Source organism: Ornithorhynchus anatinus, chromosome 9 (assembly GCF_004115215.2).
Source record: "Ornithorhynchus anatinus isolate Pmale09 chromosome 9, mOrnAna1.pri.v4, whole genome shotgun sequence".
NCBI classification, from domain to species: Eukaryota; Metazoa; Chordata; class Mammalia; order Monotremata; family Ornithorhynchidae; genus Ornithorhynchus; species Ornithorhynchus anatinus.
This window is the reverse complement of record NC_041736.1, coordinates 3257401-3270068: the sequence shown is the minus strand read 5'-3', so window position 1 is coordinate 3270068 and position 12668 is coordinate 3257401.

Genomic DNA, 12668 nt, shown 5'->3' with positions numbered 1-12668 from the left:
ATTCACGAAAATGTGCGTGCACTTCAGAAACATCAACCGTAGATAAGGATCATAAAAGATTAAATTGTAAGTGTCGATTTCAGGAAGCCATGGTTGTCTTTGAGTTCTAAGGTCTCCGTCGATGGGGAAATTCACTATTCCTGGATGCATATGTTATTGAAAAGGCCAGTGGCTAACTCTCAATCAGTTGTACTGATTGAGAGTTTACTGTGTGCAGAGCACTGTACTAAGCACTTGGGAGAGTACAATATAAAAGGACCTGGGTTCTAATCCCACCTCTGCCACCTGTCTGCTGTGTGGCCTTGGGGAAGTCAGTTAACCTCTCGGTGCCTCGGTTGCCTCGTCTGTAAAATGGAGCTTAAGACTGTGATCTCCATGTGGGACAGAGACTGTGTCCAACCTGATTGGCTTGTATCTACAGTGCCTGGGACATAGGGTTTAACAAATATCATTTTTTAAAAAGCACATGGCATGTGCATAATAATAATAATAATAATAATAATAATAACAGTATTTGTTAAGCTTTTACTATGTGCCAGGCACTGTACTAAGCCCTGGGGTAGATACAAGAAAATCAGGTTGGACAAAGTTCCTATCCCACATAGTCTCGATCCCCATTTTACAGATGAAGTAACTGAGGCCCAGAGAAGCGAAGAGACTTGCCCAAGGTCACACAGCAGACACGTGGCAGAGCTGGGATTAGAACTCATGACCTTCTGACTCGCCGGCCTGTGCTCTATCCACTACACCATGCTGCTTTTTAGCTATTATTAGGAGTATTTGTATTGGATAATTTTTTTCTATAAAAAAAATCCATCTGTGATTTCAATCTACAAGAGCGGAACGAAGAGGTGCCATTCAAAGAGGGCTTTCGATCTCTGAGTCCACAACAGTGGTCACCCAACTGGTGATGTGTATTTCTTTTTTCCTAAACCCCCTTCCTCCTAACCTGCTCACTCCACGCTGCTCTCTCTGTCTCCATCCGTGTGCGTCTCTCTCTCTTAGTCATACAGCCCAGAAAACCCTGTCTGCACAGCCCCAGATGAACATCGTTCGGCCAACTCACTTGAGTTTGGATACAAATGAGTCGCCAAACCCACTTCTGCTGGCTAGAAAGCGAGGCTGCAGTATTCCAGACCACAAAAAGATGGTGGGTTGGGGATTTCTCGGCCGGAAGAAGATGTCTTTCCTCCTACCTCACAGGGACGTCCTCCAAGCCAGAGCTGATTTTGTAATCAATACACATGAGCTGGAAAATGAGATATAGAATGTGACACATGGCAAATAATGGAACCGCCACAATCTCATTGCAGCACTTGAAGAATCCCACAAAAACTTCATAAAATCTGCAGGTTCCCCCCCCCCCCCCCAACCCTGGAGTTCTTGGAAGGGAGCCAAACCTCAATCTGCCATTGAGCAGTTCTACAATTCTAGCACCTTGTTAGCATCCTGGACCCTAACAAAAGCTTATATTTGTTATCTAAATGCCGTAAATCTTCTATTTCGCGGGCTGCAATCTAGAAAATGGGCGAAGAAGTCTAGAAAGTTTTCTACTACTTAAAGGCTTTGACTGAGTGGGTATGGAATAGTGGTTTGGGTTACTGAAAACCAAAATATTCAGACTCATATTCATTCTCCCTCACTCCCACGCTTTCTCAGCCTTTCCTTTGTGCCCCCTGGTCTCTCTCCCTCTTCCTATATAGAAGTTGTAAAATATGTGTATGTGCAGGAACACATGTACAGATATATATGCCTGAGTTTATGTCTAGCTAAAAAAGCGCACTGAATATTGCAGAAAATGTTAGTAAACTAAATTAAATTGACCACAAACTAGCCAGGTTATAGACTAGATCAACAACCATAAAAATCTATCTTCACAGACACAGATTCACAATGAGGCCTCGGTGCTGGCTGTCGCTGTCGTTGCTATCGATGATAGAGAGGATAAATTATAATGGGAAGCAGTGCGGTCTAGTGGAAAGCGCCCTGGTCTGGAAGTTGGAGGACGTGGGTTCTAACCCTGGCTCTGCCACTTCCTGCTGTGTGACCTTGGGTAAGTCACTTCTCTGGGCCTCAGTTTCCCCAACTGTAAAATGGGGATTTTTCAGTACAGTGAGCCCCATGTGGGAACTGATCGTGTCCAACCTGATCAAGTCGTATCTACAAATTAAGCCTGGCACATAGTAAGCACTTAACAAATACCATTAATAGCAACAGTGACCGCAACTGCACTTAGAACAGCTCTTGTCACATAGTAAGTGTTAAATAAACATAATATAAAAAAAAACAGAGTGGCATCTAGCTGAAGAACATTGCATCCAGTGACAAATATCAGTAAAATAGTCTAGATCTGAGGTCTCTAAAACAAGAACGGGTTTTTCCCATACGTGTTACATAGATTTCCCTCCCCAAATAATGACACTTTCACTTCATGGATGGCCAGAGATGTTCTGAAGGAAGGAAAACTGAAGCACTTTGCTTCTGTCCCGACCCCTTCTCATTCAGGACAGGATCAAGTCGACCCCCCGGAATCCCACAGGCTCAGTCGGGCCGGGAAACGGTTTAGGCGGGGAACTACTTCTCAAACCCTTCGCCCCTCACCCCACAGCCATCCCACATTGGCCAAGTTCCCCCAAGCCCTGAATCCTCCCTGTAAATAATAGAAATAAAGACATAGAAAAACAATTTGTTTCTTCGCTTGAGAGCCGGAGTCCAGGTAGTGAACTGGTGGCATTTCTTTGTATGTCAATTGCCGTTCTCCATCTAAAATATTTACTCTCTGTTCCTCTTGAATTTCCAATAACAGAGCCGTTGCAGTGGCGTCTGGGTGCTGGCCGCCAAGAAGGTCAAAGCCAATTGAGAGGAGACGACAGAGAATTCTTCCCGTAAACAAAGGCAGGGTGGCCCACTGAGGAAAGCCGCAGAGCCGGGGTGTCGGCTTGTCTCCGCCACTGAGTGGAGAGCCCATTTCCAAGAGCAAACATCATAAAAATCGTGCAGGCTGCCGGACGGCTCCACGTCCGTTTTCGAAGTCCTCCTCGAAGCCCACCCCTCCAGGAAGGCCTCCCGGATTAACAACGACACCCCTACTGACATTTCAACCCAACAACCGTTGCGGTTTTAAATCTCGTCCACGTTCCACCGGTGGCTCTCAGACCCCTCCTACCTGATCACCCTGCCTCTCTAGCAGGCGGGGGTGGTCCGTCTTTCCAAAACGCTAATGAAACTAAGACCGCAATATCAGCTCTGAAGGACGTGGACCACCACTCGGACGAATCCACCCAAAGGCAGGCAAAATCATCATCCTCAACCTCATCACAATCAACCTCGGTATTTACTGGGCATTATCTATTAGCTGCACGACGCATTGTAGTGGATGCCTATTAGTGACCGAGTACTGTGCGCAGAGTACTGTAATCTAGTCACCACGGATAGAGCACTGGACCGGAAAGCTCTCTGAGCGCAGAGTGTGTGCCGAGGACTACTGAACACCTTCTCTGAGCTGAGCACTCCCCCGGCCGCCCTGAGAGCACACGATAAAACCTCCATTTAATGAGTTTACAGTCACAGTCAGGGGGATGCATACAGTAGTCCCACCATCAATACTGTGGTCGGTGATCCTGACCCTGGAAGAGGAGCTTTTATGGCTCTTATTTAGGAGAAGCAACGTGGTCCAGTGGAAAGAGCGCAGGCTGGGTGTCAAAGGATCTGGGTTCTAATCCCAGCTCTGTCACTTGTCTGTTGTGTGGCCTCGGACAAGTCACAACATCTCTGTGCCTCATTTCCCTCATCTGCAGAATGGGGATTCAATACCTGCTTTCCCTCCTACTTAGACTGTGAGCCAGCCCCGTGTGGAACCTGATTATCTTGTATTTACCTCAACTTTTAGTATAGTGCTTGGCATAAAATAAGCCTGTACAAGTAGTGCTATCACTGTTATTGTTATCCTTATTATTACTACGACTACCTGCTCTGTGATTCTGGGGAAGTCACTTAATTGATCTGTGCCGCCGTTTCCTCATCTGTAAAATGGGGTTTAATACCTGTTCTCACTTCTTGACTGTGAGCCCCATATGGGACAGAGATTGAGTCCGACCTGATTATATTATATCTACCCCAGTGCTTAGTACAATGGTCGATACATAATACCACTATCATTACTATCATTATTATTATTATTAAGTCCCAGTTTCTACCTACCGGTCTCCTCCCAAAAGTCTCTCCCGCTCTCTCTCTCTCTCTCTCTTTCTCCATCCAGCGGGTTCAGAATGTAATTTGCCTACCACTGAGTGACAAGTCCCAGCTTGCCACATTTCTGAGAAAGACGAGAAAAGCTAAACTCAAAAGACTAAAGAGTTAAAAGCCCTTTGGTTCCTATTTTCCGGGAGACAGAAACGGGTAGCCCTTTCTAATGTGGCCGTGAAAAATGGAAAGGATTTCTAAATTGTAATTCGTACGTTCTAAATAAATAAATGAGGCCTTCAAACACATGGTCGCGGGAGCCTTTTATCCGATCAGAGGATCACCTCTGGAGCAGGAGGCTCAGTATAAACGGATGTCACATATGTTCTAGAACAATCAATCGAATTTATTGAGCGCTTACTGCGAGCAGAACCTCGTACTAAGAGCTTGAAGAAGCTACTTTTGGTTGTGGAGCCCTCTAGAACCGACAGTGGCGTTAACAATGGGGGAGACGGTGTGGTCAAGTGGAAAAGGCATGCGTCTGGGAGTCAGGAGACTCGGGTTCTAGTCGCAGCTCTGCCATCATCCTGCTTTGTGACCTTGGTCAAGTCACATAGCCTCTCTTTGCTTCAATTCCCTCATCTGTGCAATGGGGATAAAATGCCCGTTATCTTCCCTTTTGGACGGTGAACCCTGTGAGAGACAAGACTGTAACTGGTCTGTTTTACCATATTTACCCTAACGCACATAAAAAGGCTTAAGAAGTGCCATCATTATTAGTAACATTTCAATATATTTCTGGTGCATCAGATGAAACCTGAATATTAAGTATCATTTTTCCTCATTCACCTTTCCTCAAACCCTTTAAGTATTTAGATCATTTGTTTTGTCAGACTGTATTTTATATTGTCTTTAATAAGGTCAGTGCCTTCACGGCCATCCAGGGAAATGCTATTTTCTACTGATTTTGCCTTTCGAGACACATTTATCCCTTGTTCTCCGAAAGCTCTATTATTTGTGGAAAGCACATTCATACGCCATTTAAATTGACTTTTGAGTTCCAGGGTTGTCTTGCAAAATTCTCCAGAGAAACATCGTCCAGAAACAGTCCTCAAAAGAGATACTTACTTTGGGGCAAAAGTTTCTGGTTTCCGATTCACCTTCCAAAAGAAATTTCAGTCAGCTAGAAAAGTCCTGACAGACCCTGCTTGGAATCTCAAATAATTCCTGCCTTTTCACTCATTCATTCACTCCTTCTCAAGTGAGAGAATGTGCAGTTACCAGAATTTGATACCATTAGTGCTTTGAGAGTGTTTTAAATGCAAACCTGTAAGAGGAAGAACAAAAACAAATCACAGTTAATTGTGACTGGCTGGAGGAAAATGGTTAAATCAATATGAGGAGGCCCTTTCCAGCTTGTCTTCGAGACATAACTTGAGATGTGAGCACTGCCCCTCTGTGCCTGATTTTTGATCCAGATTTCCAATTCCAGCTCCACCACTTGTCTACTGTGTGACCCTGGGCAAGTCACTTCACTGCTCGGTGCCTCGGTTTCCTCATCTGGAGAATGGGCATTAAGACCGTGAGCCCCACGTAGGACAGGGACTGTGTCCGACCCGATTTACTTGTATTCCCTTCCAGTGCTTAGTACGGTGCCTGACATATAGTAAGCGCTTAATGAATACCATAATGATTATTATTATTATTATTTCCAGCTGCTTCCATTCTGAGGCTATGTTCTCACCCGAAGGATCCCAGCTGCCTGTCTCATTACAATATTTTCCCATAATACCTCTTTTTTTAACTCATTCTCTTCCTTCCTTTTGTGTTTCTGCCAGACAGGGAAGCAGCATGGCCCAGTGGAAAGATCCCTGGCCCGGGAATCAGAGGACCTGAGTTCTAATCCCAGCTCCGGCAGCTGCCTGCTGTGTGATTTTCGGTGAGTCCCTTAACTTCTCTGCCTCGGTTTCCTCAACTGCAAAATGGAAATCCAATTCCTGTTCTCTCCTCGCTTAAACTGCGAGTCCTGTGTGGAACAGGGACCGTGTCCCACCTGATTAACTTTTACCTACCCCAGTGCTCAGCACAGTGCTTGTCACATAGTGAGTGCTTAATACTGTGATTATATGCCCCACAAAAACAGGATATGGAAGAGACTCCTAAAGCAGCAAAAACCATCCTTTATGGGAGGCAGCCGCTGTACCGAGCATCAGCTGTATAGAGAGCACTGTATTAAATGTTTAGAACCTGGGTCCTTCTGAATCCCAGGCCCGTGCTCTATCCACTGGGCCACGCTGCTTCTCCGATCCGACCCTATGCTTGGCAAGCTCTCTCCGTCCCCAAGGACTCCCCATCCCACCCCGAGCCAGCCAGCTTCCGGAATGGGAAGCAGTGGGGTCTTCCTAAAAATGTCCCTCAGACACATCCAACCGACGAGAGCTGGGGCTTCACCCCTCACACTTCTGCCCTGCGTGGGGGTGGTGAGGAAGGCTGGCACCAAGGAGACACTCTCACCCGATGGCCCCGGGCAGACCACCCGCATCCTGGACAGGAGTCGGAACCCACCGGGATTCCTGGCCTGGTCTCGCGTGAAAACTTGATGCGGTCTCTCGTGTGGTGACAGGTGACCCTCTTGGACTGCCAATTCTCTCTTCTTTTCTCAGTAAGAATCACTACTGTGGTATTTGTTAAGCACTTATGCTGTGCCAAGCACTGGGCTAAGCCCAGGGTGGATAGAAGATCATCAGATCGGGCCTAATCCCTGACCCACATGGGGCTCACAGTCTACTGATTAATTATGGCATTAATTATGGTATTTCTTAAGCCCTTACTATGTGCCAGGCACTGTACTAGAGAAGCAGCGTGGCTCAGTGGAAAGAGCCCGGGCTTGGAAGTCAGAGGTCATGGGTTCGAATCCCTGCTCTGCCACTTGTCAGCGGTGTGACTGTGGGCAAGTCACTTCGCTTCTCTGTGCCTCAGTTACCTCATCTGTAAAATGGGGATGAAGACTGGGACCCTCACGTAGGACAACCTGATGACCCCCTATCTCCCCCAGCGCTTAGAAGCACATAGTAAGCGCTTAACAAATACCAACATTGTTATTATTATTATTATTACTAAGCGCTGGGGTGGATACAAGCAAATCGGGTTGGTCACTGTCCCTGACCTACGCAGGGCTCTCTGTCTTCATCCCTGTTTTACAGATGAAGGGGGCTAGTGGCGGGGGAAGAATGGGGATTCTTGCAACCCATCACCTCATCAGGAGGATACTCTACTAAGGAATTATTGAACTAAATGCTTAGTATCGTGCTCTGCACAACGTGAGCACTCGATAAATACTGTTAACGAATTGACTGACAACGCAGAAGCGGGTGCTTACCTAATGGACAGCCTCGAGCTGCTCTTTGCATGGCACGATGACGCCTGGCCAACCCAGAGAGAGAACAGAAAGGATCTCAGTGCCCACCTAAAATGGGGTGTAGGTCAAACCGGGGTCCCTCCTAAAGGAGGGGATTAGGGCAGAGGGAAAATGGCAGAGAACCAAAGGTGGGGAGGCAAGGGAAAAGACCGAGGAAAATTCCGAAGGAAGGGACACCTTGAGCCAGGCTGGGATCAGAAACTCCTCCTCCACTCATTTTCCCTTGCATTTTCCTGCCGGAGAGGACATTCATGGCCAATAACAACGTTACAATGATAACAAATGTCCAATGGAAGGAATATAAAAAACCTCTAACCCGCATTAAAAAGCCATCGAGAGGGGAGTTAGCTAGCACAAGGTTCTCTGGAAAGACGGTTCAAATCTTTCTCTCCCTGACGGGAAAATCAGCATTTGAAGTGGACAGTGGACACATCACCGGCCTTATGATTGCTTCTTTTCAAATGGTAATGGCCACACTAACTCCTGTGCCAGGTTTTTCTTACTAGAGCCACAAATTGTAGTTTACAAGGCTCTGGGGGGAAAAAAAATCTTAGCTGAATATCCTTTTTTTTTTATTCGACAAACTGACATGTAAATTACCCTTTAAATGCTTCACTCTAGGACTCTGATCATCTCCTAATTGTCACAGTCAATCTTAGCCAACAGTCTCTTCAATTCCAAGCTCATTGACAACAGGCGCAAGGATCAAAGCCGAATCAACTCCCTTCAATATCCTTCTGTTTAGGATGATACAAAAAGCCTGTAAAAGAAAGGTTGGAAAGGGCATTATTGTAGAGGAAACCGAGAAGGGAGAGTATGACAATAATGTAGTCATTTTTCTCTCCCTCCCTCAGTTCTCCTGGAAGACTTTCCTGAGGCTTTAATCGCAGATGAAGCCCAAGAATCAAAATGACGCTAGCGATTCAAACAGAGATATTTCGGGGAGCTGTTAGGATACTGCGACCTGTCTGTTTCTGCTACTCTGGCAGAGCTCTGAAGACCACCGTGCAAGAATAAAAGTAAACCAACACGGGAGGCAGATTATCATCTTCATAGAGAGAGTCCCAGATGTCCCTACCCTGTGATTATAAGCTAGTTGAAAGGTTGGTGAGAGTTGAGTGGAATAATAGTAAGGGCGTTCACTGAGTACTCACTGGGTGCAATAATCGTGGTAATTGTTAAGCACTTATTACGTGCCAAGCACTGTACTAAGCCCTGGGGGAGATGCAAGATCACTGGGTCCCGCATGGGGCTCACAGTCCTAACTAGAAGGGAGAACAGGTATCGAATCCCAGTTTTACAGATGAGGGAATTGAGGCCCAGAAAAGTTAAGTGACTTGCCCAGGGTCACACATCAGGTAAGTGATAGACCTGGGATTAGAACCCCAGGTCCTCTGATTCCCAGGCCTGGGCTCTTTCTACTAGACCACGCTGCTCATGCTCTGTGCCTCAGTTACCTCATCTGTAAAATGGGGATGAAAACTGTGAGCCCCAAGTGGGACAACCTGATCACCTTGTAACCCCCCAGCGCTTAGAACAGTGCTCTGCACAGAGTAAGTGCTTAACTAATACCACCATTGTTAAGCACTTGAGAAGTGCCGAACAAGCCGGAACCCACAAGGAACTTCTTCTTAATGGGGAAGACAGACATAAAAGTATTAATAAATGAAGATATTGAAATAAATCATACAAATACATAAACGAATACCTGTACACCCTTGAGCACTGAAGATGTGTAAATGAGTATATAAGTGCTTCTAATTCCAGAAGATTTCTCATCTAATAATAATAATAATGTTGGTATTTATTAAGCGCTTACTATGTGTTGAGCACTGTTCTAAGTGCTGGGGGAGACACAGGGTAATCAGGTTGTCCCTCATGAGGCTCACAGTCTTAATCCCCATTTTACAGATGAGGGAACTGAGGCACAGAGAAGTGAAGTGACTTGCCCACAGTCACACAGCTGCCAAGTGGCAGAGGCGGGATTCGAACCCATGACCTCTGACTCCCAAGCCCGGGCTCTTTCCACTGAGCCACGCCGCTTCTAGTAGATGATAGATTCCAAACCGACCACCACACATGAAACACCGCACCAGGGATGTGATACCGCTGCATAAGGCATGATTTTTCTAGGAACCTGACAAGTGACGCTCTTCTTGCAGGCAGATTGATCGGAGATTATTCGATTAATCGATGCATTATCCCAGAAACATGTAAACCAGGATTTTTAACCACCAAAATGTAAGAATGCAGTGGATCGATGATTTTGGCCATTTGTCCTATTGTAATCAAAAGATCAAAGAGGATCGAGGAAGGTTATTTACACTGCTGTTTCCTAGGTGATATTCGGGATGGGACGACTCAAACCTGACCCAAAATTGGCCTTTCATCAAATGTCTCTTCCCATCTCCATCTCGTCAGAAGATGGTTCGAGGGTGGCATGGCCGTTCCGCTCTTTGGAAATGTCAGACATCGATAGGTTGGAGACCGGTGGAATCGGAATGAAAAATCCCAGACTCACCATTACGGTGCCGGGATTTACCCCCAAGAAGTATTGCTCATCCAAACTCAGATCAAAACTAAGCCAACCAGTGAAACTCAGGTTATGGAATTTCACTTCTCTTTGGGAAGGTCGGAGGAAACCCAGAAGTCTACGGCGAGGGGAGTTTCGTGCCCAGGGGTTCCTCTAGGGTAGAGTCTACTGAACTTCAGAGAAAGTTCTGAAAGTCATCCAAAGCCTGAGTCAGATTGTCCCGGGTGGACACGTCTCAAACAGAACCAGATTTTTACAGTTTGTGACACACTGCTTCCCCCACCCCCTCAACTCTGATTTCCCTCAGGAGCACCGGGTTTCAGAATGACTTCTGTCCCAAATTCGGCCAGTCGATCGATGGTATTTATAGTGGCTACTGTGTACAGAGGGTGAGCCCTTCCTTATAGTGTAAGTACCTTGTGGCCAGGGATTGTGTCACTTCTTGGTTTTGAACTTTTCCAAGCTCTCGGTGTAGTGCACTACACCCAGAGGGTGCTCAACAATGGCAAAGGAGTCCAGTATAGTGCTCTGCAGAGTAAGTGCTCAGTGAAGACCATTCGATTGAATGACTGCACTAACGTGCTTGGGAGAGAACAATTCCTGCCCTCACCTCAGAGGCCCGTCCTCACCTCAGAAGGACGTGGGTTCTAATCCCAGTTCTGTCACTTGTCTGCCGTGTGACCTCGGGCAAGCACTTCACTTCTCTGTTCCTCAGTTTCCTCATCTGTAAAATGAGGATGAAGACTGTGAGCCCCATGTGAGACAGGGACTGTTTCCAGGCTGATTATCTTGTACCTACCCCAGTGTTTAGCATAGTGTTTGGCACATAGTAAGAGCTTAACAAATACCACAAATATTATTATTATTATTAATGATAATAATAAATTCCCACCCCCCTTCCTTCTCGGCATTCACAATGAAGTCAGCCCCTGCGTTTCCACAGAAGCGTTTTCCAAAATGATGCTAATGATGGTTTAGGGTCTATCGTGATTTCTTCAGGGAAAGGCATTACATAAATTTAAAGACCAGATTGTTATCCCCTTCCGTGCTTTAATGACTTGAACTACTACTATCAAGAGGAAAGATTATAATATTTGTTAAGCGCTTACTATATGCCAAACACTGTGTTTGCACTGCACTAAGCTCTGGGGTAAGGTACCAGATAATCAGATCCCACATGGGGCTCACAATCTTAAGTAGGAGGGAGAATAGCTATTGAATCCCCATTTTTTCAGATGAGGGAACTGAGGCCCAGAGATGCTAAGTGGCTTGCCCAAGGTCACCCAGCAGACAAGTGGTGGAGCCAAGGTTAGAATCCAGGAACTCTGACTGCCGGTACTAGAAAGTACCCCTTTGTGTCCCTCGTAGCCTTTCCCCTGAAACTGAAGCCTACTTCTTCTTGCTCTGTCCGAGGCTGAGATTTTCAAAATCCATCAGTCATTACCGTATTCATTCATTCAATATTATTTACTGAGCGCTTACTGTACAGAGCACTGTACTAGCGCTTGGAATGTACAATTCGGCAACAGATAGAGACAATCCCTGCCCAATAATGGGCTCACAGTCAAAACGGGGGAGACAGACAGCAGAGCAAAACAGAACAAAACAAAAAAAAAAACAAGACAGCACCATCAAGATAAATAGAATCATGGAGATATACCCCACATTAACAAAATAAATAGGGTAATAAATGATACATACAAATATGCACAGTGCTGAGGGGAGGGAAGGGGGGAGAGTAGAGGGAGGGAGAGCGGGGGAAGGGAAAGGGAGCAGAGCAACCGTAGGGCCGCCTCTCTCTAAATATTCAGGGTCTACTTGTAAGTCCTTTTCAGCCCATCCAATCAACATATTTTTTCCCCCAAGGAGGAAAATGCCCGAGCAATGGACCAAACCCATCCAAGAGCTCATTTAGTAGTTAGCGGCGGCCACCCATTGGTCCGGATTTGGAGAGATGAACATGAATCCTGTCCCATTAAAAGGAGAAAAGCAAAAGGATGCGAACAGGTGATCAACCGGTACACGCGAACATTAATCTCGAGCCTGATTCTGGCTGACCGATTTTATGACGTCGGACTATAATGGAAAGATTTCTCGCGTTGGCTGCACTGGCGAAAGCCTGGAAAGAGGAAGTAGAGAAGGCCAGGCGGCCTCCTCCGACTCACATCTGAGCTCACCACCCCGATCAAGCGAGACATCCGGGCGTGCACGGTATCATCTAGTCTCTGATGACTCTAAAATATAAGCATCATTCGACGGCATTGAACTTGAGCCAGAACTATTGGAAGGACAAAGGGGCAGATATCCAGCGGACACGGGGCGAGATTACAAAGCCACACACGCCCACACAGACACGCAGGGAAATCAACGTTGATGCTTAATCTGCGTTTGAGGGCCGAGGAGGATAAGCAGAGAGAGAAATATCAAACCGGTGCCCTGTTCTTCCAATTGGAGTGATCTCTGGGACTCTGGATTTCACATCCAGCCAGTTCAGAAATATGCATAACCCTGCCAGCTCACACATTAAAGAGATAA